The following is a 20,897-nucleotide window of genomic DNA, read 5'->3' as shown; positions in this document are numbered from 1 at the left end:
TGATAGAAAATCCCCTTAACAGTGCAAATCAGAGACTGTAACAGGTGTGTTAGAGAATTTCTAAATAGGAAAAAAAAAACCTGTGAGCCGCTGTCAGAAGCCGAGCAGACAAGCTCAATTAATAAATTGTAGTATCAGGTTCCTCATTTTGCATTTGTTCGCTTCCAGTTTTGGTTTCAGTTTTTCTTACTTTGCGGTTGAGGATTCTTGGACGGGAGAAACAACGCTGTAAGCAAACCAGAAGAATTCCTTCATTCTCTGCGCTTGGATCCAGAAGAGCCAGATACAATAAATTATTTTGTAGATTTTTTTTCCCCATCGGATAAGTAAAAAATTTTGAGGGGGGGGAAAAAAAAAATAATTAAAAAAAAATATTTACAGTGTTGGTTGTGCTCGAAGAAGCTGGAGAGAAGGAAGAAGAGAAGACCTGGAAGCCACACGGGTTGTTTATTTAGCAGATTTGTTAAATGTTCCTTTGGTAATGAATGAATGCTCTTTACCTGGAAAAAAAAATCCCAAGAGAACGTGCCATCCCTAACTGCTGTTCCCAGAGAAGCCGAAACAGATAATAAAGCTGTAGAAAATAGGATTAAGGTATTGAACAGGCCGGATTTAGTCTGATCTTTCAATAACACCAAAGCCAGAAGCGAATCAAGAGCCAGAAAGCATGAAGCCAACACAAGGCTCGACTATGACGGCTAAACGTCCAACCTGTCACCGCTGAAAAGTGCTGTTCTATTTTTCTTTTATGTTTTTCTTTCTAATGTAGAAGTCAATGTGTGAAGTTTATCCCTTTTTCATGCCTTTTGTAAAACCACGAAACAATAAAGGCGGGTGGCTCTGCACTCAAAGGTATGAACGGTCTTGTGTTGGCGCATTCATTTGCACATCTGAAGGTTTTGGTTTTTTTTTTCCTTTTTAAACTTCATGCGTAGTTCCAAAATGTGATTTAGGTTATAATATGGAAATGGTTTTCCTGTTCTGAAGTAACCCTTTAATGCCAAAACATTGGGCTTATTTTTTCTTTCACTGCCTGCCTTCCAAAAGCCATAATTGACAAGTAGTTTTTTTCTTCCACCAGTTTATCGAGCCATGTGAAGGCTTGTGTTGTGTGGGCTGAATTGTACTTTCTGGTGGCACAATAAATATATATTTATTTTTACGTTTCTCTTTTTAATGGTTTTTTTCAAGGCTTGGGCTACATTAATGTCCATTTTTCATTGCTAAATTTCTTCCTTTCTCGTCCATAATTATAATAATTCCTTTATTTAAATGGCGTACAAAGATTACCCAGGGCTGCACAGAGTTTGCCAAATCGGTCCCTGTCCCTAATGGGGCTCGCAATCTAATCAGCCTACCAGTATGTTTTGGAGTGTGGGAGGAAACCGGAGGACCCAGAGGAAACCCACGCAAACACGATAAGAACATACAAACTCTTTGCGGATATTGACCTGGGTGGGACTCGAACCCAGGACACCAGCGCTGCAAGGCAGAAGTGCTACCCACTCAGCAACCGTGCCGGCCCATAATCCATCCGTTTGTTTTCATCTAGTTGCTTATGTCGGTCATCTTTAATTCCATAAATGTCTGTCAAAATAACAGTTGATTTTTAATATATACTTTGTGACACTCAAGTGCTTCCTACCGACCTTCTATTTCCATCTGAGTTCTGTCCGTTTTTCTTCATGGACATATTGGTGAAGATTTATCACACATCCGGCCTGGCATAGAATTGTGCCACAGCCTACTCCTGTTATCTTCTGCACAAGCACATGGCGTGGAGGTGGCATAAGATTGGAGAAAGGTGCAATTCCTGGCCGTGTGCCAGTAAATTGCGCTTAATCGAGAGTTTCTGTGCCAGATTTAAACCGTATAAACCCTGATATTTCTGACCCATTGACGTCCTTTGGACCGCGGGTCAGTGAAAACGCCTCTGACTTTGATCTGCTGTACTTTTTAATGAAATGAACACTGTCTGTTAATGGAAGATTTTATCTGTCTGGTCAGGGTCCGCTCCAGGTTTCAGTAGGCCCCTGGGTGACAGAACCACAGTAGGCCCCTTTGCAGTAAACTCACATGGCGGCATTAGAAATTCTTAAACTAAAGGAGTCTCCTGTTCCCTAAAATATTCCCTAGTTTATCATCCCAACCGCTCTGCATGGTTATTTTACATAAAGCGCCCTTATAGATACAGCACCTCTCAACCCCATGGATTCCTTATGTACAGCCTTATGTGGGCCCCCCAGCAGCCTTGGTCCTCGGCAGTGGCCCAGGTATGCCCAGTGCTGGCACCGGCCATGTGTCTAGTACATCTGCCCTTAAAGAAAGGGTCTTTGAACTCTAGGGGGTCCGATCGCTCATATATTATACAGCAATATTGCAATATACTGTCTATGTACTACATCCCTATCACACCGTGCCACCAGTAGTGGGTCACTGCAGCCTTTTCCAAGTTGTCATGGTAACAGCTTGCTGCCCGATATGCGATGTCCATGTGCCCCAGCAATTTAGTTGCTGCAATCACATTCGACCATGACATCTAGGGTAATCAGTTTTGTGCTGTATAATTTATATATGGTGAAGGCTCAGCCCCTTAGCTCTCTCCATAAAGACTATACACCCAAATATTACACAGTGTGTCGTGAAGGAGTTAAGAGTAAGCAGTGTCTCAATGAAGAGGTCAAGGAATTAGACCATATCATTCTGTGACAGTATGCATTACAGCTCCGAATGAACCAAAGAGTTCCACTTCCTGGGTGTTCCTTCTGAATTGTGGACAAACATGGAGATTTACCCCAATACCAGGATTTAGGTTTATGCAAGTCTGCCAGGCCAAGAAGTTGGAGTTTGAAACAACCAACATGTCAAGTTTTATGAAAAGCTGTAAAAATGTGCCCTAATATAGCCATCCCTGGTTTTGGTGTTTTGGTAAAATCTTCTCCCTGTTAGTCCAGTAATAACACGTTGGGATACATTGGGCCCAAGTCACATGGCTGCCCGGAAATTTTCTAGTGCATATATAGTAAAGATACATTACAACCTCTGCAAAAAAAAACAGAAGTCACTCGTGTTACCCACCATTAACGAGATATTACACAACACAAACAGGAATTTTAAGATGGAAGCTTTATTAGCAAGCAACAGAGGTACAGGGAAAACATTTGAAACAAAATGGACTGATTGGAATGAATTTCTCTCAGCCCACCTGTTATTATTTTTATATGCAAAGACTCATACTACTTCAACTACAATACATAAAGGAACACAGAGGCACTGCTATTAGTTCTCCTCATTTGGTCATGCATACATGTTTGTTAACATTTTAAAACAATAAAAAGAAAGTGACAAAAAAATAGATACATCACAACCTCAATGTGGAAAGGACCTACTCCAATGAGTCCACTTAATGGAACACTCCAGTCACAGCTAATTCATTAAAGGGGTTGGTCACTTTACCTCATGTTTCTTGTAATGTGTGTGTAAATGTGGGGGGCAGAATCGTTCTGATTTCTTTGTGTGAAGTGAAACCTCCTGTCTGTTACCTCATCACCTAGAGATTCCTGTCCATAAAATGGCTAAAGATGGAGGGTTATGTGATCTCTAACCGTCCATAAACACCAGTTAGTGATCACATGACCCTCCATCTGCGGCCATTTTATTGACAGGAATGTCTGGCTGTTAAGGTAATAGACAGGAGGCTTCACTTTACATATCAAGAAAGCGGTGCAGAACTATTACTAGATGTATATTGGTAAATTCCCTAATATTCTGCCCCCCACACTTACACACATTACAAAAAACATGAGGTAAAGTGGCCAACCCCTCTAAATAATGAAGGAGGAGCAAGATTCTCATTATATTTCTAGGACCAATAGTCCTGCTTCTCCCTACATGCCCTGCCCTCAGTCGCTGGAGTGTTCCTTTAAAGTGTTCCTTGGGACAGCCAACCAACTACAAGTCCTTGTGTCATCCCCCTACCACTCCTATACTTGCCTACAGATGAGGCGCAATAACTCATCTCCGGTGAAACGGTGACCTGCACGTTACGTCGGTTGAACTGGCGTAGTACGTCCCGCCATCATCATTGCGCACACACAGTGAAGCTAGGGATTACTACGCCTGACTCAACAAACGACAACAAAGGCCACAAGAGCTCTAGTCTAAGATAATTCTAGGTGTTTTTTTTGCAGGGCCATAGGGTACACTAAAACACCAGTCTATAAGGACCTGTGGATGGGTGATCGTCCCAAAATGCCATGACATGTTCTCTTCAACAATAATATATTTCTCTAGATAAGGTTCTTCATAAGCCTGTCATAAGAACAGTCACTTCCACAGGCAATAACAAAACTGCCCCCGTACCCTGGAAACCTTTACAGTCTCTTGTGTTTTTACATGTACATTTACATGAATGAAAAAATAAACAAAGTTGCAGGAAGGTTTAAACCAACAGTCAGGTATATTACTGACCGCCAAAACTGGTCTTGACCTCCCCAGAGCCTCTTTCCTTATTTTCTGTTCTTGGAGCAACATCCATTTTTTCTGGGGGGGTTTTGTGTGTGTTTTTTTTTTATTTTGCCCTAAATTTGCAATTGGTAAATTCAGTCTTGATGACTTTTTACTTTGAATGTTTTTACTTTTTTAATACAATATCATATCCTCGTTACATACATTTGGCCTAATCCTTGGCGTTCCTTTCTATTCTTGCTTGTGCTAGTAGTATTGTAGTAGTTCTCTGACGAGGGCAGCCCTTGTGCTCTTATTTGATCACATCACATTTTGTTATGACTAGAGCTGGTAATGTTTGTGGTTACATTACAAAGTCAGGAAATGTCAGGTCCTTTTCTGCTCCGTCTTCAGATTGTGGTTTGTGATACCCACCTATTGGAATTCCTCCATGAGACTGTGTACACAGTCAGATGTAGCTGGACAGATGGATGGGTGTGGGACCTGCTTTAAATAATACAGATGTTTGGGGGGAAAAAGTGGTACTGACAAGCTGTAAGCTTAGAAATGGAACTGAAATAGATTTTACATGGGTTTTGTCAAATTGATTTTCTCAAGTAAGAGTAGTGGTTGTTGACTGTGAGCTCTTGTGTTACCCCCTCATCCTCATAGACTGTAAGCTCTTGTGTTACCCCCTCATCCTCATAGACTGTAAGCTCTTGTGTTACCCCCTCATCCTCATAGTCTGTAAGCTCTTGTGTCATCCCCTCATCCTCATAGACTGTAAGCTCTTGTGTCACCCCTCATCCTCATAGACTGTAAGCTCTTGTGTCACCCCCTAATCCTCATAAACTGTAAGCTCTTCTGTCACCCCCTCATCCTCATAGACTGTAAGCTCTTGTGTCACCCCCTCATCCTCATAGACTGTAAGCTCTTCTGTCACCCCTCATCCTCATAGACTGTAAGCTCTTGTGTTACCCCCTCATCCTCATAGACTGTAAGCTCTTGTGTTACCCCCTCATCCTCATAGACTGTAAGCTCTTGTGTCACCCCCTTCATCCTCATAGACTGTAAGCTCTTGTGTCACCCCCTTATCCTCATACACTGTAAGCTCTTGTGTCACCCCCTCATCCTCATAGACTGTAAGCTCTTGTGTCTCCCCTCATCCTCATAGACTGTAAGCTCTTGTGTCTCCCCTCATCCTCATAGACTGTAAGCTCTTGTGTCATCCTCCTCATCCTCATAGACTGTAAGCTCTTGTTTCATCCCCTTCATCCTCATAGACTGTAAGCTCTTGTGTTACCCCCTTATCCTCATAGACTGTAAGCTCTTGTGTCCCCCCTCATCCTCATAGACTGAAAGCTCTTGTGTCACCCCCTCATCCTCATAGACTGTAAGCTCTTGTGTCACCCCCTCATCCTCATAGACTGTAAGCTCTTGTGTCACCCCCTCATCCTCATAGACTGTAAGCTCTTGTGTCACCCCCTCATCCTCATAGACTGTAAGCTCTTGTGTCACCCCCTCATCCTCATAGACTGTAAGCTCTTGTGTCACCCCCTCATCCTCATAGACTGTAAGCTCTTGTGTCACCCCCTCATCCTCATAGACTGTAAGCTCTTGTGTCACCCCCTCATCCTCATAGACTGTAAGCTCTTGTGTCACCCCCTCATCCTCATAGACTGTAAGCTCTTGTGTCACCCCCTCATCCTCATAGACTGTAAGCTCTTGTGTCACCCCCTCATCCTCATAGATTGTTAGCTGGACTCAGCCTGCTGCTCCATTAGTGAGAACAAGACCTCTCTTCTCCGGTTTGCCAGGGGTCCTGTTTTCGTAATCATTGGGGGTGTGGATATGGGACAATTTGCATACTTGGTACACCCGTTAAAGAGAGATTTTTTTTTTTTTGGCAATCTAAGGCTTAGAATTGAATAGAACCATCAAATAGGTCATAATATGATGCTAACCATGCAGGGTGTTCCCCTTTAATTTGGAATATCCCCTGATTTAGGAAGAATAGCTCCTGTATTAGTGCAGCATTCCCCAGGTCTTTCCTCTAGTCTTGAATGGGCTTTGAAGGCCATTGAGGAGCAATTAGAATTGCATCGATTCCCTAGAGTAAACAGTATCATTCTGTGTAACGTGCCCTCCGCTTACTGTATTTCGCATTGTATAGAGCGCCGCTTTGCACCCCTTCATCTGTTTACATAAGGAGAAAAGCAGACGTGGAGTTTGATCTTTGTTAGTTTAACCAATAAAGCTCCCATCCCACGCTCCTCACTGCAAGAACCACACAATCCTGCGGTCGGCTTCCTGCAAGAAAGAAGCACAAGTACTTAAGTGCCTCTTCACCAGATTTGAGGATCATGACAGATTTTCTCTCTTCACCCCCTCTAGTATTTACTGAGGGATTTGCCCGGTTAAGTGGAGTGTTCCTAAGGAGACATCACTTTAAAGTTCTGCGCAGCGATGTAATACAATACTTCAAATTTTACCGTCCATGCAGATCACAGGAGGCTTCCCAAAGAGGAGATTTGCCGGGCAGGGGTCAGTGGCAAACTCTTGTACACACCATTACGAGAATACTCAGCGGTATCTGTTGCACTTCTGTCCCTCTGCAAAGAAAATACAGACAAATAATCCTGCCCTTTAAGACACTTGTCTGAAATATTGCCCATTTTTGTATGTTTTGACAGGTTTAACGCTTGCCTTGAGCTAAACATAAAGCTTACTACTAGCAAAGGAGGGATAATGTAGCCTTAACTGTAAAAGACCATTTATTTTTAGTTCATTCTCTAAGCCAAGTTTTTAATTTAGCAGTAATAGAGACCAACAATGGAACATGGCGCATCACAAGTCCAGTTAACAGATTAAAAGATACTATGTATCAGATGTTCCTAATGGTAGGAGTAGTATGAGATGTTGCTGCGTTGTCACTTGTCCCGGCTGTATAGAGGTCGGGATGAAAGATCAATAGTTCTAGGTGGGAAAAAACAGGACCTATGACCGCGCTTCTCAGGAATAGCAATACTTTATTTCGTAAAAGGACGACGCGTTTCAGGGCGTAATGCTCCCTTTTTCAGGTCCGTACAATTAAAGTTCTAATTTAAAAAACAAACAGAATATGGATGGTTGGTCTTGGGTCATAAAACTGAACAGTCATAAATACAATACTGTGTATATATTATTATATACAGTATTGTATTTATGACTGTACAGTATTATATACAGTATTGTATTTGTGACTGTACAGTATTATATATAGTTTTGTATTTGTGACTGTACAGTATTATATACAGTATTGTATTTATGACTGTACAGTATTATATACAGTATTGTATTTGTGACTGTACAGTATTATATATAGTTTTGTATTTGTGACTGTACAGTATTATATACAGTATTGTATTTGTGACTGTACAGTATTATATACAGTATTGTATTTATGACTGTACAGTATTATATACAGTATTGTATTTATGACTGTACAGTATTATATACAGTATTGTATTTATGACTGTACAGTATTATATATAGTTTTGTATTTGTGACTGTACAGTATTATATACAGTATTGTATTTATGACTGTACAGTATTATATACAGTATTGTATTTATGACTGTACAGTATTATATACAGTATTGTATTTATGACTGTACAGTATTATATATAGTTTTGTATTTATGACTGTACAGTATTATATACAGTATTGTATTTGTGACTGTTCGATTTTATGACCCAAGACCAACCATCCATATTATGTTTGTTTCTTAAATTAGAACTTTGTGTAATTGTACGGACCTGAAGAAGGGAGCATTACGCCCCCCAAACGCGTCGTCCTTTTATGAAATAAAGTATTGCTATTCTTGAGAAGTGCGGTCATAGGTCCTGCTTTTTCCCACCTACAACTATTGAAGCTTTTAATTTAGAAACACTAAAACTAATATGAATTTGGTCACGTTAGATATCTTATCTGGCAGAGCAGATGAGCTTTCATACAAGATGACTTCAATTTTATAACATGGAGACGTAGAATTAAGAAAGTACATTCAGTTGATGGCCTTAAAAATAGTTCCAAAACCATATACAGGCAGTCATCGACTTGAGAACACCCGACTTAGAGAAGACCCCTAGTTACAGACGGACCTCTATGACCATTATGACATCTGGTGAAGCCCTCCTGGTTGCGTTACCTTAGTCCCAGGCTGCAATGATCAGCAGTAAGGTGTCTGTAATGAAGCTTTATTGATAATCATTGTGCCCATGACAGCTTAAAATTTTGAAAATTCAATTGTTACTGGCACGAAAAATTTTCACTGGAGCTACACTTATGAAATATACATCTTCTGACTTACATACAAATTCAACTTAAGTACAAACCTAAACAACATATCTTGTACATAACCTGAGGACTGCCTGTATTCTACTGCTTGGCGTATTGTTAGGTTCAGGAAAGATCAGGTTAATGATCTGAACCTGGTCATATGTGTAAAACCTATGTTTGCCGAAAATTATTTTTGAAGGAACTGGCGAACTACCTAATTTGTCGGAAGGGAAGTTTCCAACAAGTTTGATTTCAAAATACCCAGAGACATGTGTTCAGATTCTTGTTCAGTGAACTTATACAAGTAGGAAGAGAGTAAGCCATTGGCTGAGCAAGAATTTTGGTGACTGGTATCTCTAATTGTGAGAAGAAATTTGTTTTCTCAGATTTAACTCAACAATACAAACACCTTGGAGATATTGTCCTTGGTTGGATTCTAACCCAGGACCCCAGCACTGAATAGTACATGTAATGCTACTAACCCTGCAGCCCTACATAGAGCTAGTGGACACAAATCTTACGCAAATTTAAGCATTTAGCCAGTTTCATTGACCATACATTCTGATCTATTGAATCTATCAGTAAAAAATCATTTGGAATTTGTAGAAAAATAACCTGAATTTCAGATATATTCATTTCAAATTCCTTCTTTTTAAAAGTTATATAATTTAATGAAAATTTGTACCTTTTGAAAAAATACATTCTTTACAGTCATATACAATGCCATGAAACAAGGCTTCTTCAAATTCGGGTAGAGGGAGTTGCCTTATTTTAGTTTAGCCCTAGAGGAATAGTTTTCATTTCTCCAGCCTAGAAAACTTACAGGCAGCCCCCGGGTTACGTACAAGATGGTTTTGTAGGTTTGTTCTTAAGTTGAATTTGTATGGAAGTCAAAACCATACATTTTATAATTGTAAGTCCCGACAATTTTTTTTTTTTGGTCTCTGTGACAATTGGATTTTAAGAATGTTGAATTGTCATAAGATCCAGGAATAAATCTTAATTACAGACACCTCTGATAACTGTTATAGCTGCTTATTGTAGCCTAAGGCTAAAGTACAGCAAGTTACCAATTACCAGAGGTGTGTTTGTAACTAGGGGTCGTCTGTAAGTCAGGTGTTCTTAAGTAGGGGACCGCCTGTATTTGCATATTCCTTAACCAGAATCCCCAGGGGAGCATGCATGGACTTTGAGACTCTGTTCTCCTAAAAAGATGGCCTGCAAAAGCAATCTCTTTTAGAAGAATGAATCCCTTCTTGACCGACATCCACCATCATTTTCTGATGAGATGTAATACATGGAAAGTATCGCCTATTCCTTCTGGTTTGGTATAATCCCACATCGGGTCAATGTCAGACAATGATGTAGAGGGAGCTGCCTTGTTTAAGAAAAAGTTTTCCTTTTTCCGACCATGGAAAACTTATTTGCATACTCCTTACCTATTCTTTACAGATAGTTCTACAATGTAGCATACAATATATACATATATACATATAGTACAGGACTCGATTCATCCAGCGAGTGTCCTTCTCGGACTCGGGGTTGCTCCCTGCATCATTGAGGCCACTTATTGGATGAAGCAGATGCTGAGACCTCCCCTCCCCTTAACCTCATAGAATAAACACCCAAAAGGAAGTACCAGAGTGATACAGTATTCTTATGGGATTTGTTTTTTTTATCCACCCCCCTCCCCTTACGTAAATTTTAACGCATGTTTTATTAAGTCATATATTTAATTAATGGTGTTTCTTCTTATTATTATAATTGTATATATTATAATAATACCTTTTAGCCCTTTTCCAAATATGTTTTTGAGTATATGATCACACTGCCGCATGGTCTGTATAGCTTGAAGGGCGATTAGAGTGATTATTACATTGCATGAAGGCTGAATAAAGAACTTTTCAGTGGAGCTTCTTGGGCAAATCATTTGTCGTCTTGTTGAATTCAATTAGTCACCATGTTAAGTTTGTTTGCCCACTGAGACCCCACCGTTTCTTTTTTTCGCCCCCACTTGTATACATCAGTTCCCACACAAGAGGTGCAAACCCAGGGGTCTGTGCTGAGAGCCACCTTTTGCATTTTCACCCTGAAAATCACAGTTAGAGCGAATTGCCACAAAGCTGAGAATTCTTGGCATTGTTTTTCTTCATAAAGGGGTTAAATGTCTGAATTTTGGGGGTCACCGTGTTATACAAACTGCAATCTAATCGTTTTTACAAGAACACACGTGCAATAAGAAAAGAAATGGGAGACAAGAAAAGGAGACGGACAGCTTGTTTTTTTTTCTTTTTTTTTTTTTGTCCTCACTCCCAAAAGTTTCGGCCAATTGTCAGCGAGAGAGCATTGGTTTATCATTAAATTGGTCCATAAGCAGAGGGGCTCCGTGCCATTTCTGTTTGTTTTCCTAAATAAAAGACCCAGTGGGGTCTCCCTTGTGCCATCCTGGCTTTATTTAATGAAGCTGGCTGTTTCCCATAGCCCAGCATGTCCTTGTATACACTGAACTTAACCTTACGGGAACCTGCACAACAAAACGTGGCAGGGTCTCTTAGCAGGGATGTCAAAGAAATTGTATCTTTTTTATTGGCCCATTTTAAAATGTGTGTGGGCCAATTCAGAGGCAGAGCTCTATTATTATGAGCGTCTGCATAAAACATGTTTTGATATTGTCAGTTGCTCGCCTATACAGCCACATTTGATTAATTAAAATGAGAAGGATGGGCGGTTTTTTGGTAAGAAATTTACCAATTTTTCTTTCCTATTTCACTCATGTATTCTGCTGTAAGTTTTACCAGTGTGTTTGTAAGTAGGGGAAACTGTTACTGCGCTGAGATAAGACGAGACCGATGTATAGTTATTGGCCAGGTAAAATAAAATCAGTATTGCATTGAAATAAAGAGGAACGGCACAATGAAAATTTGTAAGGAATTGATTTGATTGAAATGACAATTTATTATTTATCAATACTAACATATCCAAAGTTTCGAAAATATAGAAATCTGTCTGAAACTTTATAAGAACAAAAAGTTTTTATATTCATTCACGAGGGGTTGGGCTGTACCGGCCGGTCCACTTGTTTTATTCTTTCTACACATTGGGGCTTATTTACTAATGGTCCTGCGGCTGTAGTTCTGTCGGGTTTTCCGACTTTTCGGGGATCGCGCCGCCGGGACATGGATTTAGAAAGGCATTGTGTCGTACGTGATCGGATGTTCTTTCATGCGTCAGAAATCTGGGGACGGGCCGTTGTACGATCCAACGGATTCTGACAAACCTTGGAATTTAACTTTCAAATTGTGTTGCAAGCCAAGCACTTACATGCACCGGGAAGAAGAAGGTGAACTCCGTCAGACCTGAGCGGGGAAGCGACACATTCAGGAAATCAGGCGCACGATCTGTGTGAATCACCTCATCGGACATTCCGAATCGGGGATCGTGCAGGGACTGGGTAAGTAAATGTGCCCCTTTGATTGTATAGTCACAAGAGGGGGCATTTATCAGGGTTTTTTATGGCAATGTACTGGCACAGAAGCCTGGAAATAATCACAATTGTTAGCAAACCGTTAACAATTATAAAAATAATAATTCCTTTATATATCGCACACAGATTACATAGAGCTAGCCAAATCGGGCTCTGTCCCCAATGGGGCTCACACTCTAATTGCAATCCCCCCTGAACCGACCCACACAGCCCATCGTTTGTCAGATTGGGGAAGGGGGGTAGAGAAAGCGAACGCCCCCCTGAAGCATCTCAGACCAATTTAGCATTGTTTGCCTATGTTATGTATAGAATGAGCTCGAGAATGTAATATTGGTTTGGGGGTGGGGCTAATAAGCAATGACGGGTGCCCTTTAAGTGCCATGCACGGTAAGCCTGTCTTTCTTGTAAAAATTTTATGGCCTAATTTTTTTTTCCATAAAATATACAGACAGTACTTTTTTTTTGTCCAGTTTAAAATGTAAAACGATCAGTTCTACCTTCTGGGTTCCCTCTCGATATTTAATTGATTCTTTGTCTCAAGAGACAATGGCTGACGATGAAAGAAGCGCACAGCTCCAGGGAAGGCTCTGCCAGCATTAGTTGGCCACAATAGGTCTCCTGCTGGATAATTAAGGAGAGCTCTGGAGAAGGGGTCCGAGCTGGATGTGTTGGAAGGACCGCTGATATGTTTCCTTTTAGAGATACATTAGTAAGTGCAGTTCAAAATTGGACTGAATATATCTGTACCCAATATGTTACCTATTTATCACAAAATGGGTCACATTGGGTAGTTAGTCATTTCAGGGTGGAAAAGAGACAGGGATTGGTTGCAGTGGATGGTAAACAATGTTTTCATGCCATGGTGCTGAAACGCCGTGGGTTTGGGAGTCAAGTAGGCAGTCCTAATAACGAATTGGCAGTCTTCCTTGTGTTACGTTTTTTTTCCGCGCCTATAAAATACCCTATTCATTGCCAGAAAATTGTTTGTCGGTTAGGAACTAGGTGTGGAATTCCACACTGTACGGCTGAGTTCATATCACGTTTTTTTTGCTTCCACTTGATTAATGCCAAAACGTATATGTTTATAAATGGACAAAAACAGATGCATTTTCTGTCCTCCGTCTACATTTATTTGACGTATACATCACATCTGTTTGAATCTGTTTTTACACTTGAAAAAGGTATACTTTTTTTCCCCCGCTTCTTGCTCCTTCTGAAGCCATTCCCATGTGTCCTTACCAAGATGGAGAATTCTAAGATCCATATTTGGACATAAAAACGTATGTGACGGATTAATGCATATGGTTGAACACTTTCTGCATATGTCATCCATAAATGACAATGATTTAACAAAATATACGTTTTTCAGAGTTTTTTCTCAACCGTGTGCCTTCTATTGATCCAATAGATGGCAAGCTCATTTAGATGGGCCCACACATAGGGTTGTGGTTTCCACTGTCCTGTGTGAGAGCAGACTGCCCGAAACTCAGAGCAGGTCTTATCAAGTCCGTGTTTGTGGCTCGGGCGACATTTCTACAGTCATCAGCTTGTGAGTGGACCTCACACCCCAATGACTCACAGGTAGTGATGAGCAGATCCAAACCACAATGTTCTTCAGCCAGAATTTCGGCGTTCGGTACTGGCACCGATCATGGGTGTTAACTCCGACGGCATACTCATGCTGCCATTTACTCTAGTATTGTTGCGCCTTGATGTTGTCACGCGAGAATCCTCAGGAAAATGGTGGTGATGTTACCGGTGGGGATGAGCTACTCCACTCATCTCTACACACGGCCAGCAAACAATGGACCCCAGAGCTGTTGGTTCTGGCTCGAGAAAGCACACAAGTTACTCGTTGCCCGCTCTTCTGGAGCTTTTTTTTTTCCGTAACCCAACCCTAATATAGTCTGTATTTGCTGGTGAACCCCAGGTGCTGTAGGACTCATTTTAGAGACAGGTGCTGACCCCAGGAACCCATAGCATGTCCATAGGACGGGATTTCATAGGAAAACTATACATATTTTCAGATTGTTAAATGTAAGGAAACCTGTGGTCACCATGGCACTTGCACAGTTTCCGAGCCTCCTCTGTGTACACAGTATACATTGTCCATGAGAATTGAGCTTGTCACAGAATTCTTCAATTACGGGCAAGGTCGAGCCAAGGCGTTGACTTAAGATTTGCGTATTGTGAAACAAGTGTCACTAAATTGTGCCATGAGCTTTTGAGGCATACTGAGCGGAGCTCCTTTGAAATGGCCCTTTCTCTATCCGTGGAGGCCAATACTGAAAGGAAACCTGCGTTCCTATGGCGGGATAAAGCAATCTCCCTCTGCAGACCTGCCTCTCCCTTTGTTACCTCCAATTCACCCTACACACAGACACCCTAAGCTTTCTTTCACTGCAGGTTTCTTCATGCTCATGTCCCCAAGCTGTGTAAGCTGGGTGGGCAGACCATAAAAAGCCGGGATATCCCACCCTCTGTAAATTGCAAACCCTCGCTTTGCTTTGATGTATACAATGCAGCCACATAATAACAAATTTAGCACTCAGGTGTTAGGGAGAAAAGGAACGGGATCAAGATATTGTTCTTCTCTGTGGGGATCTTAAAGAAGAGTATTTTATGTTTCAAATTTAGCCTGAATTTAGTTTTTTCCCCAAATGGGCATTTAAAAAAAAAAATTCACATTTTTTAAGGAACTTTGTTAGAAATGTGCATCAATTTTTTTACATTTGTTTTTATTATTTATTTACTGAAGTGGAAAGTTACTAAATATTTTTTTTATTGTATATTATATTCATATGTAAATTACCAGAATATTGTTCTGGTTATAATTTTGGCTGAAGAAATGCACACATATCATTTTATTGAGGGGTTTTTGTGGACAAAGTTAAATTTTACCTTACCAAAATAGTATAGTTTTTGTTATGTTTTACTGCCTTAAAAAATAAAATTTTGGGGCCAATTTTTTTTCTATCGGCTTATTTTGACAGCTTTTTTACATTTCTGTAAACTGATCTGTAGAAATGGATTTTTTTGTTTTGTGTGTGGGACAAACTATAGATACAAACATTTTGTGGAATGATCTTTTGATTCCTTTTTTTATTGGTACAGCATTTACTATTATCAGATCATCCTTTTATATTTTACTAGTATGGTCCTTTTAGGACACAGCGAAAACTGGGTAGTTTTATTTTTTTATGTTTAATGCCATGTAAAATAGAATCTGCAGAGAGTCATTTAAATTTTTTATATTTTTTTAGAATTTTAATTGCGAACTGTTGCTAACGGGCCAACGGCTCTGCCTTTTTTTTGTTTTGTAATCTGACATAACTTTTCAACACTTTAACTTACCAAAAATAATTTTGAGATTTTTTTTTTCGTGACACATTGTACTTCGTGTTTTTATTATTATTTTTTTTTAATTGAATTACATTTTTGTTTTTGTTTTTTTGTTTTTTTTTATTACTTCCACCACGGGACATGAACTAGCAATCATCGGATTGCTTGTTTATCATACTAGCCTGCAATACTGATGTATTGCAGGATATTAGCTCAGTCAGCACATGTATATGCATAGGCTGACACTGTGACTTTAAGATCCCGTCATAGATGGGGAATACAAATATTTACTATTAAAAAAATATATTGGGAGAGACCTATTCATACAATAAACATTGTAAAAATATTCATATTTTCCTGGATTTATATGGAGTTGTAAATGGCTTAAATTTTTTTTTGCTGTTTTAAGTGTAAAAACAGGTGTCCGGTACAAGGTACATGCAGATGGGTCACCACGGATGGAGACATGTGTTCTCCTTCCTACCAGAGAACGCACTCTCATCAATCTGAGGAGATACAGACAGCTTTGTCGTTGCTGTTAAATTTTTTTTTTTTTTTTTTAAGTAAAAACTTCATCTTAAGAAGGTTACTAGATAAACGTCCAATTATGTCACGAAAAGTTTCTGAATTGTATCAGTAATGTGATGATCTCGGTTTCGGCCAACATAGACACGTTGTCGCTTCTATCGAGAGGCTGAACAGCTGGACATAGCTAATCGTTCTCAAGGTTGAGAGATTGCTGCATTGTTATGGAGCCCAGGCAGTCATCTGCAGCCATCTCTCTAGCGTCTCTGAGAATCTGTTACAATGTATCATTGTGGATAACGTGGATCAGTCCGGCTTTAGCTCAGGGATCACTGCCTAAAGTTATGCAACCACATGAAACTTTTCCACACGTTCTTGTTTGTAACAAGAGGCCGGACACCTGTAGTAGGTGTCAAGGTTAAGGCTCTCCATACACATGCAGGTTTTTGTATCAGTAGTGCGTTATAACAAGAGATAAAGTATAAGAAGATACTACAATTCACAGTTTACCACATTCGGCTTTGAAGCCAAAAGTTGGTGATAAATCTTTAACAGAGCGTGTGCTATTCCTCACGAGCCTCCACTTGTACATTCAAGCTAAGGAGCTGGCAGTGGCTTATCTCCTCCAAAAGCAAAGGATGGGGCATGTAACACTCAGCCTGTGCTTCTTTATCCAGACCGACCGATTATAAGAACGGGGGTCCTTTGTACCCCAAGAAGAGAGAAGCTGTTCGCTCATGTGCCTGCAGCTTTAGTCTTCTCTACATGGTGGCCTTAATGTGCAGTCTCCGTAAGGAGAACTTACTTCCCACTCCTACGGCAGGAAAGGAGATAGAAGAGCACAGGACTCTGCTACTTCTGTGCCATAATGGAGCATCCAAGTTCATGCTCAATCTACCTCTTCATTCAGTTGGCTGATGAGACCTCCCCCCACCAAACAGCCAGGTATCTTCTTTGCACAGGATCGAAACTCCTTGTGACCGGAATACTCCTTTAAGAAACATCTCCTATCGTCTATGTAAACTTTTCTAGCCATTGTCATCATCTCTGTTTTCAAAAATCACGGCCAAAACCATTTATTGAACTATTTCTTTAAAACACTGCATAGTTTGTGCCTCTCGGAAATATCTGAATGAATTTACAAGTGGGTGTTACTGTATTCATTACCTTGTTACCCGGTTGTATTCCTACACTGTTCAATTATGGCTCATCTGATCAGAATGTGTAAGGGAACACCCCCAAGATCACCAGAACAGGGGGATCTGGTTTGGCTATTGGGACAATAGATATGGCCATGAGGGGGATACAGTAGTTTGTACCAAGTAAGGAAGTAATCCCTTATCAATAAGATGGGTGATGAGCTGATCGGTGAAGATCTGACTGCTGGAACACCCCAACCATCACAAGAACTGCAGATCTGCATAACCAGGCCCTGAATAGATGGAGTGGCAGGTTGATTACGTGCCCTGCTACTCCATTCAATAGTATAGGAGTGTAGAAAATATAGGGGCGCAGCACTCGGCTATCTCGGGGACTCGCGTTCACTCTGCCGGTGATGGCCAAGCCCTATCTTCTGCAATTTCTGACACTCGCATACTATCATACTATCGCATACGGATAAGCAGGACACACATTAGTGAGAACTGGACCCCTGTTTTCCAGATTGCTGAAGGTCCATTTCAGTGACTGATGGGAGCCCAGCACTTGGACCTTCACATAGTTATCCATTGTCCTGTTAGGCTAGGTAATGACTTGCGAGCTTTGTACAACACCTTTAAGAAGACCTATCTCCTCTCCTGACTATCCTGGTTTATTGAAATTTATGAAAAGTATTTACTCTTATCCTTATTTTGTGGCCTCTTATCTATTGGAAGTAAGAAAACAAACATTTGATACAAATGGTCACATCCCCGACTTGCCAGAGGCTCCACTTCATCCAGAAGCAGGGAGGCATTAGTAACTAGATAATGCTGGCTCTACTCCTACCACCCTCACCCTGCACGCTGGCATGCCCGCGCCCTACAAGTGCCAAGCCGTTCTCACACCCCCCCCCCCTCCGTCCCTTTCATCTGCCATAATATAAAATAAACAAACAAACAAAACGTACATTTCTTGCCCAGATTGAAGCAGACAAGAGCTCTTCAGTGTGTTCTAGACTCATTAGCGGATGCTCAGGGGAAGGGGGATCAGGGGGGTAAATTTGGTAATATTGGAGAGCCCCGAGCAGATGTTTTTCTAATGAATGGAGTGGTACAATAACAAAACTGCGGAGGGAGCTCTTTTCATTATCCGGTAATGAATATACCACTTGAAAGTGTCTCGGGTGTTATTAAGAGCAGAGGACCTCACAAGACAAGACCACTTCTTGTTGTGTGACAGGGGGGCTGCGATTCACAAGGGGTAAATGAACTATTAGCTGATCAGATTAAGGATGCCTCCGCTCATAGAAGAGACTCTCTGAGGCCCCGTATATTACAAGTGAGGGGCCGGTGTGTGACGCTCTATAAGAGACCAATGAATCAAGGCAGATAGTACAGTATCACATGTGTGTCATACAACAAATATTTTTGTTAGGTTTTAGATTTAATACAATTTAAGTGATGTTTTATAGGGCCTTTGTCTTTTGGGATGACTATATGTGTCCAAGCAGTAAAGTACAGTAATTCATTTGCTTGGTCTATAGTGTGTATGTGTGATATATATACATATAGGCATCATGTTATAGAGCAGGATGAGCAGATTGTACATAGTGTCCTGTCTGCAGCCAGGATGTTATAGAGCAGGAGGAGCTGAGCAGATTGTACATAGTGTCCTGTCTTTAGGGAGCGCTTTATAGAGCAGGAGGAGCTGAGCAGATTACCCATAGTGTCCTGTATGCAGGCAGCATGTTATAGAGCAGGAGGAGCTGAGCAGATTGTACATAGGGTCCTGTCTTTAGGGAGCGCTTTATAGAGCAGGAAGAGCTGAGCAGATTACCCATAGTGTCCTGTATGCAGGCAGCATGTTATAGAGCAGGAGGAGCTGAGCAGATTGTACATAGGGTCCTGTCTTTAGGGAGCGCTTTATAGAGCAGGAAGAGCTGAGCAGATTACCCATAGTGTCCTGTATGCAGGCAGCATGTTATAGAGCAGGAGGAGCTGAGCAGATTACCCATAGTGTCCTGTATGCAGGCAGCATGTTATAGAGCAGGAGGAGCTGAGCAGATTGTACATAGGGTCCTGTCTTTAGGGAGCGCTTTATAGAGCAGGAAGAGCTGAGCAGATTACCCATAGTGTCCTGTATGCAGGCAGCATGTTATAGAGCAGGAGGAGCTGAGCAGATTGTACATAGGGTCCTGTCTTTAGGGAGCGCTTTATAGAGCAGGAAGAGCTGAGCAGATTACCCATAGTGTCCTGTATGCAGGCAGCATGTTATAGAGCAGGAGGAGCTGAGCAGATTACCCATAGTGTCCTGTATGCAGGCAGCATGTTATAGAGCAGGAGGAACTGAACAGATTGTACATAGGGTCCTGTCTTTAGGGAGCGCTTTATAGAGCAGGAGGAGCTGAGCAGATTACCCATAGTGTCCTGTATGCAGGCAGCATGTTATAGAGCAGGAGGAGCTGAGCAGATTACCCATAGTGTCCTGTATGCAGGCAGCATGTTATAGAGCAGGAGGAGCTGAACAGATTGTACATAGGGTCCTGTCTTTAGGGAGCGCTTTATAGAGCAGGAGGAGCTGAGCAGATTACCCATAGTGTCCTGTATGCAGGCAGCATGTTATAGAGCAGGAGGAACTGAGCAGATTACCCATAGTGTCCTGTATGCAGGCAGCATGTTATAGAGCAGGAGGAGCTGAGCAGATTACCCATAGTGTCCTGTGTGGAGCCAGACTGACAGGTTCATTTTTGTTATTACTTGGTTTTGATATTGTGTTATTTCTGAGTTTTGTGAGAATATTCCCTGTGACCCCGGGCCTGTATATAGCGTGCCTATATATGTGATGATCCCAGGTATAGGACACATTTTTCTGTCTCTTGTGAGTTGTGGATGGAATGACAGAAATGTTATTGTAGGCTCAGCCTCATTGTTGTCTTTGTGGTGGTCTCCTACCTTCAGGAGATGTCTAAAGGTAAGGAATGACGGTGAGGGCTTTTCTTTTGAAGTTAAACTCCTGACAAATTTGGCTTTTAATCTGTGTTGATGTTTCATCTAGCGCTGTATAAGATGTAGGATGACTGGGGGAGATAAGGGCTTGGTCACAGGGTAGCGCTACTGCTCCTTTCCTATCGTTGGGAACATCAAACCCTCGATGTAAATAACCCCCTAGACAGCTTTTCTTAGACACTACATCTCTTTGCTACGTGTATAACGCCGGCTGATGTTCGTCATTGTGTCTCCCCGTGCTCTGGGCTGAGATTTACCTATTTTCTGTATTTAGAAGCTTTAGATTAGCGCTACTATAGTTATGTCATTATGCAAATTACGTAAGAATTCCAGCACTTTTGAGGAGGAACCCATCTCTCTTAGCCTCTAAAAGCCTATATGACAATACATAGTCCCCCCCCCTCCTTATAGATTCTGTAGGCACTTTCAGGAATATGTACACGGTATTTGGCCATTAAATTTGGGTTCTTGTTGCCTCGCCTACATATGCCACCTTCCTTGGCCTTAGACCAGCTGCTCATGAATGCCTTCAACTCATGGAAATGGATCTATATGTTGGTTGGATCCCACGGACCGAACACATTGCACAGGACTTTCAAAAATATGATGCAAGGACTCCCTGTCTGCAAGCCGA

The 20,897-nt window shown here is 41.2% G+C and overlaps 1 protein-coding gene across 2 annotated transcripts in view; it reads left to right on the top strand.

The window, feature by feature from the left end:
* The window catches only part of FBXW4 (F-box and WD repeat domain containing 4), a 109,081-nt gene that overhangs the window by 76,400 nt on the left and 11,784 nt on the right, over window positions 1-20,897 (top strand). The window lies entirely within an intron of this gene.

The sequence above is a fragment of the Engystomops pustulosus genome, chromosome 11 (genome assembly GCF_040894005.1).
Source record: "Engystomops pustulosus chromosome 11, aEngPut4.maternal, whole genome shotgun sequence".
NCBI lineage: Eukaryota > Metazoa > Chordata > Amphibia > Anura > Leptodactylidae > Engystomops > Engystomops pustulosus.
The sequence above is the reverse complement of the archived record's forward strand: the minus strand, read 5'-3'. Positions and strand labels throughout refer to the sequence as shown.